Raw genomic sequence first — 22338 nt, forward strand, 5'->3', positions numbered from 1 at the left:
ATACACAAGGGGGTCACATGCATCTGGAGTTCGTTTGCAGTGACTGCAGGCCCTTGTGTGCCCATTCTCTCTATTTGCCTCTTTCTCTGTGTGTCTATTGCTCTCAAATAAATAAAAATAAATGAAAAAAAATTAATTTGTCAGTTTCTTTCCTACAAAATAAGATTTTTGCTATTCCAGGAAAAGTTGGGCACCAGTAATAATTTGCATTTGTTGGCTAGTTTCTTCTAATGGCATCAAGGAATTCTCCTTCTAGAATTTAGAATATTTCATCAAATGGAAGTAGAATTTTATTTATATTTCAAAATTTAGAAGTTATATTTATAGATATTCTTTGGGTGGTGTAGTTCTGATAAGGTGTTGCTCTAGTCCAGGCTGATCTATAATTCACTATGTAGTCTATTCTTCTTCTTTTTGGTAGTCTATTCTCCTTAAAAAGGCATTAAGTGAGATTGCAGAAATATAATAAGTGAATTATTATGGAAACAACTATTAAAATGATTTGCTGTTTATAGTCGATAAATTTCAGAGCTGTATTTTGGAGAAATGGAAAGTGATATAAATTTTCCAAATTCATGTTTTCTTAAACAGATGTTTCACAAGCTTATATCACATCATTGAGATCAAAGAAAGAAAATAAATACTGGGAAGTTTCATGAGCTTATCACCATGCAGCATTTAGCCACATTAAAAGAGAAGGCTGAAAAAGAACAGATTCTCCAATAAAGAGTAGAGTCAGCTCTCACAAAGCATAAACTCCAACCCTAGGGAATGCCTGCACCCCACTGAGGAGGGTCCCCAATGGAATGAGAGCAGGGACGAGGGAAAAGAGGGTACTAACACATGGTACATCCATACGAAATGTTGTTCACAATAATAATAATGATAATAATAAAGAAAAAAAAAAACCAGAAGACTGAGTCTATGACTTCCTATAGAGGCTTCTTTTCACAACACAACATTGAAAGGCACTAACCCAAGTATGGAAATGATCTGAGAAGCCTTCTCTCCTAAGGCTGTCCATATGTTGGGGTCGGCTTGGATCCAGTCCTGCCTAGAAAGTAGGGAACTAACTAATGAGGCCTGGTGTTTCTTCCTGCTGACAATGCTATACACCATTATAAATCTTTCAAGTGATGCAGTTTCTGAAACAGGTTTTGAACAATTACACATAAAATTTGTTACCGAAGCAGACTAGGACCCTTCATTTTCATGACTCAGTTTTGAAAGCTTTCCTGTTACTATATTTATTTATCTAAATGTGATGTGCTTTGCTTTGATGTATTTTAAGTAGAAAATTAGGGGTACATGAATTTTAGTCAAAGTAGAGAGAAAGCAGGAACAGATTGCCTTTAACAATCAGGCAAGAGTGTTATCTTGGACTGTCGGCTGAGTCTGAGGTGTTTTGACACTCTTTCTAGCACACATACCTAAAAATACTATTTTTCCCCTTCTGTTGTTATAATTACAAGTAGTCAGTCAAACAAGGAGGAATATTTCCTGGTTTTGTCGCAACTAGCATTTTCAGAAACCTAAATGCACTGTCTTTATTGAAAAGTAGTAAGCAACAATACAAAGCATGAATCATTTTCCTCAAGCCATATAAAAAAAGCTGAAAACAAAAGCCTGAATATCTTTTTATAAGAATTCATAACATAAAAGTCATAATTCTAGCTATGGAAATATTATGAACTGCAAAGAAAATATATTTGATTCTTGGGAAACTCATCATGAATACTTAAAAATTAATGAAAGACTATTTTGAAGATAATATTAATCATTTGGAAAAAATAATATCCAATAACTATACATTTTAAGCATCAAAATATGTATGTTCTGAGCATCTTCCTCTGATTTATTTATTAATTCATCAGGATATAACACTGGCACTATGGAAATGCTGAGAACACAGAACCCATGTCTCAGAACTATTATCTAGTGTCAGGGATGTATATCTATATAATGTCAATAAATTTGTGACAGAAAAATTAGGAGATGGATGATAACAATATAGTAGCTATGTAGAATATAAATGTAAGTAACATAGAGTAAGATACATTTGGTCCTAATAATTTAGCACTTTACAAAATGAGTCACTGTCCATCTTCCTGTCCAAACCACTCTCTCATCTCTGATCCCAAGACAAACTATATGTACATTTGAGTTATAGAACCTTATGTACTGTTTTCCTTGAATTGTTTTCCACTCACCTACAGTATAGTTGGTGAACATTTTCTCTGGTCTATATACTGTGCAAGTGCTGACAAGTGGTCTGTCTGCTCTGGTCAAATCCCAGTTTCTAGTCTATGAAACTGGAGTCCAGGAAGAATGGATGGGTCCTGCCAAGATGAGCTCACACTATGAGACAATTGATGGCTGCTATTTCTGGGTCTGTGCATTGAGAAAAATAATTGGACTGAAGACCGGCTGATGTCTGTTATGCATGCTTGCAATAATAAACAGTTGCTCCTTGGTTGAGAATATGGTTGTTCCTAAAGGTAAGGAGAACCGTCACATAATGAGGATCTGGCCCAGCCAGGGTTTTATTAAAGTCTCCTGCATTGTGACACACACACACGTGCACACACACACACACACACACACACACTCACGCATACACACACATACACGGAACAATGCCATGAAGTAAGGCATTTCATGAACTGGATAAATCAAAAATATGAAGAGATGCACATTTCTAAAGCTGAGATCAAGCAAATTTAAAGATATTGAGGAATTCCAGTAATTCTACAGCTTGACCTTCACAAAGCACAAAGACAAGCCTATTTAATTTCAAAGGAATCCTCTGGTAATTGGACAGTTTAGCAGAACTATCAACATGGCAGAAAGAAGACCACAGGGCTCAAATTTCTCTAATATATCATACACAATAATCAACACATAATAAGAAATGTGATCCAAATATGAGAAAAAAGTTTCCAGAGAAATCCCAACATGGTTCAGATGTTGGATTTAGAAGACAAAATCTTCAAAGACTAAAAAGAAGATATTATAAATGTATTAAAAAATTCATGAAAATATTGTTAACAGATTAATGTAATTCTCCATTTTAATGAATGGACAGATGGACCTCTCAATCAACAATCAACAGCTATTTAAAGGAATAAAGTAAAAAAAAAAATCTAAGTGAATGAAACAAGCAAAAATAAAATCATTGAATGTGTTTAGCAGTGTACTGAGGAATGTAGGGAAAAATATGGATTTCAAGCTCTTTCAAGTTCTGGAGAGAGATGAAAATAAATGAGGAAAAATGAACAAGGCCAAAAGACTGCAAAATAATTCAACAATGTGTCAGGCATGCCATAAAGGGGAAGTTGATGTAAGAAAAACAATCAGATGAGGTACCATCTGACTATTTACAAAATACAATTTTAAAAGTCATCTCTTAGATCAGATAATCTCAAATACCCTCAAGAATTATAAGTATAAAGATTATACCAAAGTCTACAGTGATGCAAATCCTGAAAAACACGGAAAAAAATAATACCATGGAAGCACCCAGAGAACAGACACCTTACATATGGAGGCTGAAATGAGAGAACTTTTGACTGATGTCTTTTATAATGAATGGTAGACAGAAGAAAATAAATAAAATGCCATCTTCCAATTACTGAAAAATTGATCTGTTGAATCATAATTTTGTTAAATTAAGTCTTCTTTAAAATGAATGAAAAAATTGCTTTCAGGTGAACAAAACCTAAGGAAATTTTCTACCGGCTGATCTATCCTTTCTTTATATAAAAACTTTTTACTGTGGGTAACCAACAGCTTTCTGATTACCTAGGAGATCTGCTCAGTGTAAGGGAACCCATATCTGGAATTGGGAACCAGACCAGAATCCTATGGAGACAAAGATTATGCTTTCCAGTGTCAAGCTCTTACTAGGCTTTGGCTAAAAGAGGGGTTACATAAATCAAATTCCTCCTAAATTAACAATGCTTATCCCACTTAAACTATGCTGATTCATCCTCTGTTGGAGAATCTGTTCTTTTTTAGGAAGTAGCAAGACTCAAGGAGATAAACGACCCCTCACACTTTAGCCAGGCCACAGATGAAACCACAGTGGGTCTGGGAAACTGAGCAAGAGTGCTGCTGAACCTGTTAATCAGTGCCAATGGGAAGGAGACAGACCCTGGGGATACTCAACACTTACAGAAGCAGAGACCCAGAGGCTCCTAAGAGCTCATTACTGAAGTAGATTTAAAAGCCACCCAACATGGCCCAGGGATTTTTGTGGAAGAAAGGGCTGAAACAATGTAAAAGGCACAGGGTGAAACAGGCCCAGAAGCATTCTCTCCCCACAAAACAACAGCAGCAGCAAAAAACTGACTGCTGCTCCCATATCGCATATCCCACAACCTCGTGGAGAACACCTGTAACCCCATTGAAGAGGGTCCCCTGTGGAATGGTAGCAGGGATGAGGGACAAGAGGTAACCAACACATAATGTACTCTGATAACATATGTTGTTTATTAAAAAAATTACTGAATGTAAATGACAAGACATATATCAGATAGAGCTAGAGAGATGGCTTAGCGGTTAGGGCACCTGCTTGGAAAGCCTAACGCCCCAATTTGTTTCTCCAGTACCCACATAAAGCCAGATGCACAAAGTGGCACATGCATCTGAATTTGTTTGCAGTGGCTGGAGGTCCAGGAGTGCCCATTCTCTCTGTTTTCTATCTCTCTTTGTGTCTTTCTTCTCTCCATCTCTGTCTGCCTCTCTTCTCTTCATCTCTTTCTGCTTGGAAATAATATATATTCTCAGATGTAGAATACACATTGACAAAACATTGAAATTGTAAACGTTGAACTTATAAAATATTTTATAGTTTTCTAAAAGATAACTGTATGTAAACACCAAAAACACTATGAAATGGATTAACATACAGACATAACATAGCATAAAACAATGTTTTATATAACATAAAATAAAGAATATGATAATATTATATATGGTTGGGTTAATAAGTATATTAACAGTCTAATTAAAAATTATACTTATTTCATTTTTGAAATAGAACATATAAAGTGGGAAACAGACATGACATGATCTCTAGGAAATAGTTAAACAAAGCTGAGGAGATGGCTCAGTGGTAAATTGCGCTTACTTGAAACTCTTAAATTTTGAACTCCATGTAGATGCATTAATTTAACATCTTATTTTATAATAAATATAGTACAGAGAACTCTTACATATCCCAGTTTTCCCTTGTCTTATATTATCATGATACATTTATCATAAATAATTAGGATGAACTCACAGACTCTTATGAACTAAACTATATATATGTAAATTGTTTTGTTCAATTCTTTTCCATCCAATTTACATTTTTTATGCCAGGACACAGATTAAATTTAATTATCATCTCCTTGTAGTTTCCTCTGGACTGATCAATTATCAGATTTTACTTATTTTAGATGACCTTGAAAGTTTTGAGGACTACATGGCTCATGTCTTGCTGATTTCTATAGTATTGTAGATTTGTTTTCTGATATTTTCTTATGTTAGATTGAGGATTGGGTCTGGAGGAAACCACAGAAGTGAACACGTATGCTCATCACATATTGAATGCCTCTTTCATATGATGCCATCACTCTGCCCTGTTGTGTGAGATTATCTTCCTTACCTGGCCCGTTTCCTATTTATTACTTCCTCTCCTGAAGCCCTCCCTACTTTTGAGATATTATATTTTTAATGGAATTCACTGTGCACTGCTCATATATAAAAGAAATGGTTAACTCAACATCCTTGACATTATATTATGTCTTGGATAAATCACTCAGTCTCATTTATTTATTTAGTAAGTTGTGACTGTTTTGTAATCATATTTTTACATTTCCTAAGGAGACCCCATTTATTTCTCAAAATGCTTCATACTTATTTATCTGTAGTTCCTTTGCATGGATTTGATGTCCCACTCATATATTCTCAGGTTTTTCCTTTTCTGGATTTCTTTTTTTTTTGAGAACTTTCTTAGTTTCTGTAACTATAAGATACTTCTAAGTACTCTTATGCATTTCCTTTCTTTCAACAATGATTGGTCATTTCTCCAAGCAGGCTGGTTTCTTTTCTGGTGGCTGGTAAGAGAAACCAATCTCTAAGCTCTGAATTTATGCACTGCATCTGGACTATCCTTGCTTCTAGGACCTCTCCACAGTTACATCACAGGCATCTATTAACACACGTCTATAATGGTATCTGCATCTATCCACCTGTATCTAATGAAATGAACAAAGTTCAGGTTTTACTCTTTGCTCAGATCCAGCACTGCATGCTTCAAATCTGCCTATCTTTATACATATACATATACATATACATATACATATACATATACATATACATATACATATACATATACATATACATATACATATACATATACATATATATATATATATATATACATATACATATATATATATATATGTATGTATGTATGTATAAATATGTATGTATGTATATATATTTACTAGAGACAGAGAGTGTGTGTGTATGTGTGAGAATGGGCATGTCAGGCCTTTAGCCACTGCAAAGGAACTCCAGACACATGTGCTACCATGTGCATCTGGCTTACATGGGACCTGGAGAGTCAAACCTTGGTCTTAGGCTTTGTAGGCATGCTCCTTAACTGCTAAGCCATCTCTCCAGGCTCTCTATGTCTCTTTTTCCCTACCCACAACTGTCCTCTCCAGCACTAAAAGCACTCACACCATTAACCACTCATATATTTGTTCAATCCTAATATGGTGCAGTATCAGAAGTATAAACCTGTAAGTGCTGTGAAGCAAGTTATCAATCAGAAATTAGTGCTTATTAACACTTGTTTTAGTTTCACAATGTTCACTTCTTTCAAAAATTACTAAGGTTAAACTATGTCCACTGTCCTCTGTGAAGGTATGACATTCATTTAAAGTATAGTTAAATTATTTTGTCACCTTTTGCAATTCGTCTGGGCATTGCCCCCTACCCCTAGTATTCTAGCTTATTTTTATTTTCAATGAAAACTTAAGCACACATTCTATAAACTGGACGGCAGCCATTATGAAAGAGCATCTAGTATTTTAAGTCCCATAAATTTAATAATAAAATGGGATACTAAAGTATGTTTCATTTCCAAAGAGAATTAAGAAAACAAGAACAAAAATAAACAAGCTGAAATACAAATAGCAGAATTGTAGATTTAAAACTAATTATATCAATTACTTTACAATTGGAGATGCACTTTACCTAATATAGCACTTGCCTAGCATGTATAAGGCCTGAGGTTTAATTCCCAGCGCTGAAATAAATAAATGAATGAATACAGCACTCCACTCAGAAGTCAGACTACATTGAATGGAGAGACAAAATATGAGGACATAAAGACATTTTGTCACATTAACATTAGAGAAATTAGAGTCCAGGCCAAGGAAGGGTACAGAGAGAAGGAAGGTACTTCATAAATACAGTTATGATTTTGGCAGGAAGATATATTTTTAAATAAGCATTCTTAACAGAGTTTCAAAATGAATATAGAAATAATGAATGAATAAAAGTAATCTACAAGTGTACAGCTGTAGCTGGGGGATTTTTAACTGTAGTTTATAAAAATGGTATCAGAAAGGATATTACCAACTCTCTCAGCAAGCAAATTATGAGCAGGAGCTTGGACTGTAAAGTAGCATTTGGGAATTAACATCTGTGAATAGAAGATAGAAACACAGCTGAGTAAGGACAGAAGTCAAACTGTGAGGCAGAGCTAACAAGTTCTCAATAAAACCCAGCAAGGAGCTCTGGAGGAAATATTTCCTGTCAGGTTTGCTCACATCATGCTGAACACGGTGTTGCTTCAGGGATCTCTCCTTGTGATGAATCCACTTCCCCAGGCAAGGGGCCACCTTGCATGAGGTGACGGCAGCTGAGACAGAATCCAAAGAAGCAGACATAGATGTGTTCTGTGTTAATGGAACTCTTGGCAGCTGAGAAGCCACTTCTGTTAAAGGGCCACTGGTCATCCAATTACCACATCGACATGAACATGACCTGATTGGTTACTGCAGAGCAACATACCTGTTTGTTGCAGGAACATAGACTTTAAAGTGTGCATGAGAAATATGAAACAGGAAGTGAGATGATATATTTGAAAATAACCATATTGTTGGACACCAAATAGGCAATATGTTAAATGTAATAATTGAAATAAATGACAATAACTTTCAAAAGATTAAAATCTTACAAAATACATGTACTGAGGCTAGCTAATATAAATAAAAATTATATATATATATATATATATATATATATGTATAAATCTTTCCCAAACATTAGGAAATTAAATCAAAAACTTCTAAATTAGCAAATCATCAAATAAAATATTATGATGGAAATTAGAACATACTTAATTAACACTTATTAAATTAAGTACAAGCAGACAGTATTAAAATTTGTGGAATTCAGTATTATCAATTGATAATGTGAAATTGATGCCTTATTTTTGTGTTAAAAAGAGAAAAGTTTTAAAGCTATTAATTATTTCACAGCAAAGAAATTACTTATTAAAGGAAATAATGTGTGGAAGGAAATTAATGAGAAATGAGCACTTATGCAACAGACAATGGACAGATACTGGTTCATTACACAGAGTCATAGATATGATCAACACCTATAAATTATAATTTTTAAAAACTAAATAATATGAATGATAGTAGAAATAAAAGGTAAATAGTATTACTAAAGTTTAATAGTTAAAAGAAATATGTATTTTTTAAGTAGAAATAGAGGCTCTAAAAACAGTAAATATGAGACTACTGAATGTAGCTACATCCATAGACAGTTCATTCAAAATATATTTACTGGGGGCCAGAGATATGAATCAGTAGTTAATAGTCTTTTCTTGCACTGAGACTGCTAATTTCCATTCCCCAGAACTCACTCAATTAGATGGGTGTGGCCATACATCTCCAAAACACAGTCCTATGGGGAGCAGAGACCAGAGAATTTCTGGGGCTTGGGAAAATTGCATGGTCCCAAATCAATAAGAGATTCTATCTCAAGGAAACTAGCAAGTGAACAATGGAGTGGGCTACCTGACAGTCTCTCTGGCCTTTATGTAGTCATGAAATTGTACTCATTTAATGCCAACTTTGCCCTCATACATGTACACACACATAAACACATACATGCCACACCTATTACATACACACATGTATACATATATGTATACATATATACATATACATATATATATATATGCATATTACATACACGTGTATTCACACACATATATATTATATATGTAATATTTGATGAGTTCCTTATATAGGTGTAAAAGAACTTTGCAGTTTACTAACTTGTGTGATTATGCACAGTAGTTAAAAAAAGTCCCTCAAAAAGAACTTGAGTATTTTAATACAATCATCTTATTTTTTTTGCATAGTGAATTCTAGGTCTTTTAGAAAAAGAGAGAGAGAGAGAATGAAAATAGGCAGATCAGTGCCTCCCAAAACTGCAAACGAACTCCACACACATGCGCAACCCTGTGCAACTGGCTTACATGGGTACTGGGGAAATGAATCCGGGTCCTTGGGCTTTACTGGCAAGCGCCTTAACTGCTAAGCCATCTCTCTAGTCTGGTCACTTGTTTTGTATTTACACTAGGTTTACCTTCATATTACCTTGTACAGTAGGAATCACACTGTATCCATTTCACACTGACTTCTTTCTTTTAGTAGTTATCATGTTTCTTATTTCTCTTTTCATGATTTGATTGCTCATTTCTTCCTATTGTCTAAACTATTGCAGGAACACAGACCAATTTGTTTAGCTATTTACCTACCAAAATACATTTTGGTTGCTTCCAAGTTTGTCATTTATTAATAAGGCTGCTATTAACATTCATAGATAGGCTTTATGTGAGCATGCATTTCAATTCATTATAATAAATGTCAAGGAACCTGGTTACCAGGTCATAAGGAAAAGCGATTATTACTTTTGTGAGAAACTGCTAAACTCTTTCACAGTGGCCGTGCTATATTGTGTTTTTGCCAGCAGTGAATTTGAGTTCCTCCTGCTGCACAGACTGGCCAGGGCTTGGTGTTGGCTACCAGTGTCCTGGATTACAGTCGTTCCAGTGGTAGGTACTTTGCTGCATCTTATTTTAATTTGTATATCTCTGATATGAAAAGATGTGGAACATCCTTTCACATAACTATTGTTATTTGTTCACCTTCGTGGTAAGGTGTCTGCTAAGGCCTTTAGCTGACTTTATTTATTTATTTATCTTAATGTATGAGAGTGAGAGAATGGACCCATTCTGGCTACTGCAAATGAATTCAAAACGCATGTGCTTCCTTGTGTGCCTGGCTTTACTTGGGTAATGGGGAATCAAACCTGTGTCCTTTGGCCTTGTTGGCAGGTGCCTTAACTGCTAAGCCTTCTCTTTTGCCTTTTATTTTTATTTTTAAATATTTTATTTATTTATTTGAGAGAAAGAGGCAGAGAGAAAGAGAGGATGGGCACGCCAGGGCCTCCAGCCAGTGCAAACAAACTCCAGACGCGTGCGCCCCTTGTGCTTCTGGCTTACGTGGGTCCTGGGGAATTGAACTGGGGTCCTTAGGCTTCGCAGGCAAATGCCTTAACCACTAAGCCATTTCCCCAGCCCTCTTTTGCCTTTTTGACTGACTTTTAATTTGGTTGTTCATTTTCATCTTGTTGAGTTCCAAGAATCCACTATATAATTCAGATAACAGTTTTTAATCAGATGCACCATTTGTATGTTCTCCAATTCTTAGGCTTGTCTTTTCTATTTCTTGACATTGTCTTTACCAATTTTTTTTCATTTTAATGTAGTCCACTTTAATAGTTATTTCTTAAATGGCTTGTGCTTTCATATTATATCAACAAAGACATTACAATGTTCATGTTTATAGGCTTTTTCCTGTCATCCTCCAGAATTTTTAGATTTCCATTTTATATTTTGATCTGGAATCCATTTTGAATTAATTTTGAAGGGTTTAGTGTTATTGTCTAGACTCTTTTTGTATTTGGAGACTTTTTGTGTACAAGACTATCTTTGCTTCACTCTGTGGGCTTTGTTGCATTGGAAAAAAAGTTAATTATCATATTTCTATGAGTCTCTATGCTCAATATTCTTCCTTTGTCTATATTTTTTTTTTGCCAGAACCAGACTGAATTCATAACTGTAGTTTCACAGTAAGCCTTGAAGAAGGTGTTATCAATTCTCCAACTTCTTACACCATAAATATTCTGTTGCTTAAGTTGGATCTTTTGATTTATTCTCCATATAACACTTACAACCTGATTGTTGAATAAAAAACAATATGAGCTTCATTTTTTTCTAGGATTATATTAAATTTTTAGAGCAGTTTGGGAAATGCTCCTTGCTATCTTGACAGTAATGAATCTTCCTATGTATGAACATGGATTATGTTCCCAATTAATATTTCTCTGATTGCTTTATTCAGAATTTTGTAATGTTCTTTACATCAAATTTAGCATATATTTTTAAACCATTAGTTCATACATACTGAATTCCAAACCCATTCAACCATTTTCAAATATTGGTTATTTTTGTTCTTAATATGAGTTACAATTATAGATTTCCTTTGCAGCAAACTAAATTTATTTCATATGAGTTAATTTATAAAGGTGAATTCTGAGGTCAAAGGTGAGAATGTATTTCAAATTATAATAATTCACACATGTTGCTCTTTAAATAAGTTACAAATATATTGTTAATTAACATAGTATATAATTAATGTTTTCTGTATATTTTGCTAATATGAGGTGATCTTTTTAAAGAAATTGTCTACATTCAATATAGAGGTGAACAATTATGTCTTTGATTTATTAATATTTGATATTCTTTTATAAAATTTATATTGTTAATATGCATATTGAAATTTTATTTCTGCTTGTTATTTTGTGAATTATTCATTGATGAGCCATAAATTATTGGTTGTTCAAGTCCAAGACCTAAAAAATTCCTATAGTGTGGCTTCTTCATACAAAACCTTATTCCATAAACACTCATACTCTTTGAGGTTGATGGATGAAAGGTATCATGTATGGCTGTGTTATCAAGGGTCAGTTATCTATGTAAGTTTTTTTTAGGTTCTTAAATAATAAGGTTCTAATAAGTTTTTGATGACCACAATTAATTTGATCTTATTTACAAAGTGTAATCTCCCTAGAAAATAGCCTTTAGGGATCTCATTCTTCATAAAGTTTTCATTTATTTTTATTGGTTATATATTATTATTTTATTATGTATTACTGTATATTATTATTTTATTTGTTATATATTAATAGGCTGTGGTGTATACTATACATGTATGCCAACAGTATGCACTAAAAATCTACTCACCCATTTCCCATCCTTTAACAGCCTTCCAATATCTACTAAGCACTATTTAATTTTAGGTTATTTTTTTTTTCTTTTTTAGTTTTCACATAAGGGGGAGACTTGAGTTACTCATACTGTTTTCTGCTCATTTTATTTCACTTAACAGAACATCATCAATTTCCTTTCATTTCCTGAAAATAATTGCATTCCTTTCTTCATTATCTGAGATATACCACCTTTTGCAAAAATATACCACATTTGCTTTATCCATTCCTCTGCTTATGAGCATGCAGGTTGATCCTATCTCTTAGCTATAAAGAATGTTGCCACAATCAACCTAATTGTGTAGGTGTCTTTGGGATGTTCATTTAATTTTCTTTAGATAAACACTCAGAGGGAGAAAGTATAGGAGAAACATGTCAAAACATTGCTCAAAGTAATGGTTTTTTTCCATATGACCTCCAAAACAGGAAACACAAGCAAAATTTAATCAAAGATATAAAGACAGTATATCAGAGGGTATGATGAAGACTAACTTTAATCTTATACTGTTTTTCTCTCTCTCTTTATCTCTCTTTCTCTTTTATATTACCTATCTTTTTTCTTCCTTCTTTCCCCATGTCGCTGGCCTGTAACTCCCAGCATCAGCATACAGTTAACATCCACAATGAACTGTTGATCAAGAGACCTACAAGGTTTCCCAAAAGAAGACAGATTTCTCTCAGAGTACTTGATGACCCACCAAAGGTTAGTGGTAAGATTATACTGCTGAAGATACAATATGCTGTTGGTACAGAACATAGAGTGACCTGGATGGAACCTGGAAGAGTCAGTCCCCAGACACTTAGCTTTTCTAGTGCCAGAAGGTACTATGTGAGTGACTAGGGGAAAATGACCAACATCTGTCCAAGAAATTCATGGTCTAATTTACTTAGCAGCAAACAACTTGTGATGCTCATACAAGTGTAATAGTGGCACACAGCAATGGTGGGTAACCAACTGCTCTTGATTTGGCTAACAGATTAGCTCATGGAATGGAACCCATAGGTGGTTCTGGGGGGAAAAAGTCAGAAATATATCCAAGAATAAGCCCACTCTCCATTATCAAGCTCCCACCAATCTTGGGCTTCAAGAGGGCCTACACCTATTTAATTATCTCTAAAATAATAATGGTTATCCCATTTATCTGGTGCTGACATCACTCTCCATTGGAGAAATTGCTTCTCTTTTTCAGATGGACACAAATCCTGAGGAGTAACTATGGAACTGAGCAAGAGTGCTGCTTTCTTGGTTAACCTGGTACCAGCACAAGGATGTAGGACATAGACACAGAGAACATTCAACTCCTACCAAACCAGAAATCCAGAGGCACAAAGGTTCCAAAGACCTCATCACTGAAGTAGACCTAAAATGAACTCAACATGGCTCAGGGAAATTCATGGAAGAGAAGGTGGAAATATTGTTAGAGCCACATGTTGGGACAGTATTCACAGAGACAATTCCTTATTATGGGTAACATAATTGATGGCTAATCCCACAATGCACAACTCATATACCCCAATAAGGCAGGTCTCTGCAGAGGGGAGGTCAGAGAGGAAGCTAATGATGGTACCAACATGGCTATATATACACTGTGTACATAACTAATAATAATAATAAATTTAAAAAAGAAAACTGATTCACAGCCAAGGAAACACTGTGAGGAGACAGATACAATACACAGAGTGGCCATGAGGTACCAGTATATCTAGCTTAAAGTCACAATGTTACAGTCATCAATATATATTTATAATCAAAGACCAACTCAAGTAGGGCCTGGACAAAATTTCATAAACCAAAGTAGTCCTCCATTCTTCATTATGTTTTCATGAACAATCTGATATACTTCTATATTAGTGATTACTAAGAATGATTTAGTTTTTTTTTTAAATATTAGTAAGGAAAAACCAAGTTAAAAGCTCAAAAAACTATATGAATAATACCCTTAACTTTATTATCCTATTTGACAATTCAGTGCAGGGCTTAATGATCAAGATCATATAAGGATTGAGAAATAACACTGGAAAGTCTTATTGGACAAACATCTCCATAAAGTGCTTTGTAGCATAAGCTAGAAGTGTCATCATTTGTTCACTTCAAAGAAAATAACATGGCCTATCAATTCAGAGGAAGTTACCTCATCTACAATAGATATCTAATTCCATAGTTTAATGGATTCAGAATAAAACAAGAATTGGGAATATACTATAGTTTTATTGATGTCAGTTACCTTTTCATTGCTGGGATAAAGCCCATGAACGAAAGCGGATTCATGATGGCAGGTGGAAACATGGCATGGGCAGAGGCTTGACATCCCCTCTGCTACAACAGGTAGAAAACAGCAGCAAGAAAGTAAGCTGAAGGGGGACTGGCTATAACACACATTAGTCTGCTCCCAAACACACACCTACTCCAGCAAGGCTCTGCCTCCCAATTTTCCATCTGCTGGGAATTAAATATTCTGAATATATGTGTTTGTGGGGGGGGGGGCGGATCTGAATCAATCTACCATATTCCACTTTTGGCCTCCATAAACTCATGGCTATCCATGATGCAAAATGCAGTGCATTCATCCCAGTTTTAAAGTCTCCAGTTCTTTTTTTTTCTTTTGTTTTTAACCAATCTCAACAGTGTTCAAAATTTCCAGTAGTCCAAGGTGTGTAAACTGTGAGCCTGTACAAACAAAAAGCAAAAAATGGCACAGAGTAAATATGCACATTGTAGAAGATGGCATTACAAGGAAATATTGAAAAAAATGCAAGATATAAAACAAACAGGTCAAATAGCAAATCATGGGGCTCCAGAATGATTGGGTTTGGCATCTGTAACCAGTAATGAATGATGTGTCTGGGGTTCCAATTCCAACTCTCCGCATGGAATTCCTGTAGTACAGCCTCTTTCTGTAACATTTATCCTTGGAAACCATCCGATAGCCTAGAGATCTGTAAAATCCTGGGGTGTCCTTTGCCATCCATGGTTCATCCAAACCATTGCTTGTATATCTCTACACAGGGACTATGACCCTTCCTGGGGGGTCATCTTCAAATAACTGTGTTGCCAACCCAATGACAGTTTCTTTTTCCATTTGGTATGCTCCTTACAGATTACCAGGTGGGCTACCAAGTTTGTTAATCCAGAGTGGTGCAAAGCCTACTTTAAGAGTAGTAAAATGCCTCCAGTATTCTTCCTTCAAACTCCTTACTTTCAAAATATCCAGCATTCCTTTAGCTGTCCCCATGCAGAACAGCTGGCCCAATCTCAATGGTTGTAATCTTTCAAACTATTATAGCTGAATCGAGCTATTGTCTGTATCCTGAAGCTTTCATGTCTTTCTGTGTTATCCTTTGCACACACAGGTTCATTTCTTCTAAATACAACCCTTTACAAGTTCTCAAGATGTGTGCAGAACACAGCTAGCCACTCACACAAATTGTTTCTAGCCCAGTCCTGACAGAGCTCTTTCTTCCTGTCATAAATCAAACCGACACAGCCCACAGTTCTTTCTTCATATAGATCTTTCACATTGTGCTTACAGTTTTTCAAGGCATCTTGTAGTGCAAAGTTACAAAATCTTTCCACATTTCTCTTATAAATCAATTCCAAGCAACCAAAGCCTCACAGTCAGGTGTTGAGCAGCAATGGCCTCTCCCCTGGTACCAATTTCCCATGGTATTTATCTTCTTAAAGCTTGGATAAAAAGCACCCAACAAAAGGCAGATAATTAGAAGAATTTTTTTTTTGATCTTGAATTTTCTTTTTAATAAAAAGGCACGTATAAAACAGGTCAATACAGTACAGGCAGCACAGAGAACCCCAGAACAAGCTAAAAATTGTTTCAAAATAAAAACCAAGAAGATGTCTTCACATATTGTATATATATAATGATACAAAATGGCTGGGGTATGGCCATGGATGGAGGGGGAAAGGCTAGCCTGTGGAGCTCACCTTGGAAAGCTGGTGTGGAGGTGGGAGAAGAGGGCACCTGAAGAGGCATGGAGCCTTCTGTAGCCTGAGCCCTCTCCTCAGGGCAGGAAGCAAAGTAGGACAGTTTGGGCAGTCTTTGGTAGGTGCATGAGGGCCCAGGGCCCAGATGGGAGCAGGGAGAGCAGCAGGCCTGGTAGGAAGAATGAGTTTCTGCACGCCTCCACCCCCAACAGAGGCCCTGGTCATGGCCCCTGGGCAAAGGGGGACTAGAGGGAGCCAGGAGCCTACTACAACCAGCCCTGGATAGTAAAGTGGTGCTTGACCTGGCTGGCGGTGGACCAAGATGACAGCACCAGACTCGGAGAAATGGGCACAAATTCCCTTTGTATTAACAGCTGCCAAGGCGAAACCAGGCCCTGCAGATCAGGAAGGCTGGGAATAGGGCCTTGGTAGAAGACGCCCTGTATAGAATGGCCCTTGGCCCTGGATGCAGGGCAGGAGAAGCCTCAGCCAGGGAACTACCCTGTGGTCTTACAAGGCAGGAAAGGAAGTGAGAAAAGGAGAAGTTTGTACTCCTGGGGCCAAAACACCCAGTTGTGTATGGCTTCTGTTCTGACCAGTGGCAAGTGGGGAGCTTGTCTGGGAAGGACCAGGGGACTGGGAGGGAGGCAGTGGCTGCACCTGGGTGGGCAGACATCTGGTACACAGCCCAGAGCCCTGGACAGAGGGATCTTACCAGAGTGGGTAGACAGGGAAGGCAACAGGAGGCCCTCCATTTCCCTCCCCAGCACTCCAGTCATTCCATGCTAGGGGTGGAGGCTGGAAGGGAAACCGATTGATTCAGCCAAACCCTGTTCCTTCTTTCTTTGGTGAGAAGCAAGTGATGACTTTTAGAAATCAGGACCCAGAGGTTACCTGGTCAGGGCTACTGTAGCCATAGCTCCATTCAAGGGGGCCACACAGACACTACCTCCATCTCCTTTCCTTCATCCTAGGCTATAAAGAGCTTCAAGTTCTGGCTAAGATGTAGCAGCAGGGGAACCCAGACATCCAAAGGGAAGCTGGGACGGTGTCACTGGTGAGGGCAAACACGTGCACATGTGCACATCTGCTCCCTGGATATCACTCAGCAGCAGATAGGCGCCCACCACGGGAGCGGGTGTCTCAGTCCTGCTAGGGCTCACCAGGTGGAAGCCTATGTGGTCTGACATCAACTGAAGTGTGAGGCGCCTATGTCATCCTACCATGTAGAGAGGACAGAAATGGTACTCTTTCAGTGGAAGGGTGCATAGGCCTGCATGGCTCTGGGTCCAGAGAAATGGAAGAGGCAATCATCTGAAGCAGGGGGAAGGGTCTCTTAACCTTTTCTTTTTTTGTGTGTGACTTCTATCAAAATACAGTAATACAGCACACCCACAAACCTGCACAAAAGCGCAGGGCTCTATTTACATCTCTGCTGGCACCTGCCCACCTGGCCAGCGGCCTGCAGGGGGCGTGGGAGAGGAAGGGAATCAAAGGAGGCAGAGGTAACTCTCTCAGCAGGGAGAGGATATGAGACAGGCAAAGACAGGAGGAAAATCCAGAGGGAGAAAGTGCAGCCCAAGGGCACCTAACAAGGTGAAAGACGCACACAAGGACAGCGTGAAAGATCCTTTATTCTCCCCTAAGGACCCAAAGCATATCTGAAAGAGGGAGAGGTGCAGACATAAAGGGGAAACTGAGGCTCTGTAGAAATCAGCTGGGCAAGGGGCAGACCTGTTGGCCTTAATGGAACAAACCCCAATCCCATCTCCACCCCATTCTGCCACTTCCCCCGAAGCTGCCAGCACACCTGGTTTCCACAAATGCCACTCCCCACACCAGCCACCTCCCACCCCTGAACCCAGGCCATTCATCCCAACATTGGAGGGAAGAAACTTAAGGTTAGCATATTTGCAGTAGCCCCAGCTCCAGCCCCAAGTGAGGCCTGCTAGAAGGGCAGGTTGGCCATGCTGCCCGGCGCAGGAAGGTAGCCCATCTGGCTGTCCAGAGACACACTGCGCTGCCGCAGGGGGTGGGACACCATGAGGTTCTGCTGGGGTGGGGGACCCATGAGGGAGCCCTGTGGGGAGAGCATGAGGGGGGACTGGCTGTAGACTTCACCCCCCACACCCCGTTGCTTCATCAGCATGAAATTCTGCTGGGTCATGAGGCGTTGTGGTGGGGACATGACCCCCTGGTGCAGGCTGTGGAGCACCATGCCCTGCCTGCTGTGGGGGCACACCTGTCCTGCCCATTAGGGACATCTGTCCAGGGTGGCACATGGGCATACTGATCCCCCGCTGAACCCCTGCTGTCCTGGAAGATTAAGGGGCCGAGGAGTCTGCTCCGCCATCATATTCTGCAGGTTATAAAATAACTTTTATGGTTTATTTATTTATTTATTTATTTATTTATTTATTTATTTATTAGCAGACAGAGATAGAGAAGAGAGAGAGGCAGAGAGAATGGGCACACCAGGGACTCCAGCCACTGCAACCAAACTCCAGACAAGTGCACCACCTTGTGCATCTGGCTTTCAGATCAAATGAGTTTTCTGAGGACATCTGGTTTAAACCACCATATATATGATGACCTAGGTATGACCTATGATGATATAAGGCATTTATGCCCAATCCATTCACATCTGGAGACTAAAACATACTATTGCCTTTTTCCATGTTTGACTAAGTGAATAACTGAGATGGATAACCATAACCTGAGGATATTCAGTAATGGAAAACACTTTGTCCTCTAATAATATACAGTGACGGACATCAACATCCACCATTCATATGCTACAATCTCAGTGCATCAGGCTGGGTCATACTTTCCTCATCCCTCTTCTCAAATAGAAATATCCATCAAGACAATGTAGAATAACACACTTCAAAATAAGTGTAATTTACTATGAGAAACACTGGGGAGGGCTACTCATTACCAAATCATGGATTTATATTCACTGTGTGGTAAAAGAATTCAAAAAACAGCACATGTTTTCATTTATTTTCTCACTTCAGTTGAGGTTAAGGATAGGGACTGAAACTCATTTATCTGGCATTTGAAAAGACCATACAGTGAAGACCATATAGGTGCCTTACTTTAAAGAGCTAAACCTATGCAGGCTACGTATGAGTCTTCTTGTCAAGGAAAGAAAATGATAGAAGTTACTTTTGGGTATGAGAGTATGAGAGAAAAGAGTTTATTAAACATATTTATTAAAACTGTGTTTCCTCCTATTTTTGTGAGTTTTCTGCTGGTAGAAAAAGAAAGAAATATATATATGCATATACATACATATAATCTGTATGTTGAAACTGTAAATGTTGCAGTTGATAGTCGAAGGGGAGTTTAGGGTTTTATAATTTTTTTGTTTATTTTTATTTATTTATTTGAGAGCAACAGACAGACAGAGAGAGAAATAGGCAGAGAGAGAGAGAGAGAGAGAGAGAGAGGAAGAAAGAGAAAGAGAAAGAATGGGAATGGGAATGGGAATGGGCATGTCAGGACTTCCAGCCACTGCAAATGAACTCCAGATGCATAGACCACCTTGTGCATCAGGCTCACATGGGTTCTGGGTCCTGGGGAATCAAGCCTCGAACTGGGGGTCATTAGGCTTCACAGGCAAACACTTAGCCACTAAGCCATCTCTTCAGCCCCAAGTTTAAGGTTTTTTGACAGAAAGTTAAAGCAATATGCCTTGAGATTCTGCTTGTCAGAATCTCTTTATTGCTTCTAAGTATTTGTATAATTAGAACATATTTTAAACTTTCTCTTATTACTTTGGCAAAATGTGACAAATTAATGTACTAGTAAAATTATTTTACTCTCTCTCTCTCTCTCACTTACACACATCTATTTCTTATCATATGTACTTTGTGAAAGAGAAATGGTCCTCTTGGCAGATCTAATGATAAAATTTGGGTCTTTATTCACCAAAATAAAACTGTCTATAATCTAAGCAAGTAAAAAAGAATGAAGTGATAAATTTCCATAAACTATCTCTAAGAGAAGAAAAAATTTTAAAGGGATAACTGCAACTTGAAAAAAAAAAGAATTAAAATGTATCAAGACAATTTTCAAGATAATTATTGAGATAAAAACAAAATGAATTTCACTTTTTCTTGACTTTAGGGAGTTATCAGCTATTGAAATTCCTATTTTGTTCACCTTAATTCAGAAAGTCTATTTTGAGTAACTTCTTTATGCTACATGTCAAATACTTTAATAGGCTGATACTAGAACAAAGAAAAAAACACAGGTCTGGCCTCCAATCACTCACAGTCTAATTCAAAATCATCCTTGAATACTGTTACAGTATATATTTTTCACCAATTTTTTACTCTTTTGTATTTACCTTAACTTCAATTTATTCTTAAATAAAACCATATTTAACTTCACTATGTATTATAAGATACATTGTATAAATATACAGTGGATAATAAAAATTAGTGCTATTTTCCTTTATGACTTCAGTGGTAGCTGAATGCTGGGATTTTGTTTAGACAGAACACAGCAGAAGTAAATGAAGATATACCACAAATCCTGTCTCTTCCAGTGCTCATAAATAAATAAAACCACTAATCAAGGGAGCAGGGAAAGGGTTGTGGAGGTGGTGAGCTGCAGAGACTCCATGATGTGCTGAGCTCACTCATGTGCTGCAGACACCTGCATTTGACTATTGTGCAACAATTAGCACAGGAATTGCTTTTGTGTGTTATTTCAAGAATTAGTCCAGGAGGATAAGAGAATAAAACTATCTTTAAAACAAAACAAAAATGTTTAGAGTTATCAGAATTTAAGTTATGAGATTTACATTCTGATATAATGGTTAAATCATTATCTTCAAAGTAACCATAATCATGAGAAAGCCTTAATGTGAATAAAGTTTATATCTCTCTCACTGGATCATATCGAATGTAGACTTTGGGAATTTTATGACAAATGGTTAACCTTATAGAGGATTTGAATAGTAAATGTTACTCTGCAACTTTGCAAATGTAAGAATTCACCTAGCAAATACTACACTATTTTCCCAGGTATTATGAGCTACAAATTCATCAGGGATCCTCAATTTATCATGCCACTGGTAATCAAAGGGAAATATTTGTTTTTGCTAAATATGTACATAATAAACTGCAAACATATATGCTTGCTTATTGTTTCAGACCCAAATGCTCCCATGCATGGCTGTTGGCAAGGAATCAAACATAAAGAGCAGACTATTGCAAATGTGCATGGCTTTGTTCAGAGGGAAGTGGCTGAAACACTATTTTCAGGACATGTTTCATGTTAGATCTTAACAGTACTGGTTACAGGTAGCTGCAGAAAGCACTCTCTGTGCTATCATTAATTCATGTGGGCAAAATGCTGCTGAGTCTGCAGCAGAATGCCGCCCAAATCCTGACTTTCATAACTCTGGTAACGATCAGTGGGTTGCACAAGGATCTTCAAGTCACATAACTGTGGTGATCTCAGTGTGAGCAGCTCTGGTGGACCATTGCCCATACCACTAAATCAGCATTCTCAATGCTACACACATATGGCACAGTTGGAGGTCAGAGGGAGGCCCAGGACCCTGTTAGCTTGGGGGCCAAGCCACTCTTAACCTCCATAAAAGGCATCCCTTTAAAAAACAGGGTAAAGGTCATGGCAGCTCATGCCAAGTGTAAAAATGAGAACTGCAGACAGGAAACACTGTTCAGATGTTGTAGGACTGCAGGCCTGTTTTATGTCTGCTCAGAGCCCTCTGCAGCTACAGGAGACCAAAGACATACTCACCATCTCCTCTTATATCAGGTCAGCAGCCAAATGGGTCCAGACTTGAAAAGCAGAAGAAATTCAGGGAGTAATTGGGAATTGCCTGTCTCCAAGACATGGCTTGAAATACTGCAATATGACATTGTGTGATGGGAACTGTGATGGTGGTGTGTCTGTGGATTATGGATTGAGTGTTCAATGTCATGAAAGTGTGGCACCAAAGCAGGTTG

At 37.5% G+C, this 22338-nt stretch overlaps 1 pseudogene; it reads right to left on the reverse strand.

The window, feature by feature from the left end:
* Positions 1–18290: 18290 nt before the first annotated feature.
* Positions 18291–21856, reverse strand: LOC123460269 (annotated as a pseudogene).
* Positions 21857–22338: the final 482 nt, after the last annotated feature.

This window comes from Jaculus jaculus, chromosome 4 (genome assembly GCF_020740685.1).
Source record: "Jaculus jaculus isolate mJacJac1 chromosome 4, mJacJac1.mat.Y.cur, whole genome shotgun sequence".
NCBI lineage: Eukaryota > Metazoa > Chordata > Mammalia > Rodentia > Dipodidae > Jaculus > Jaculus jaculus.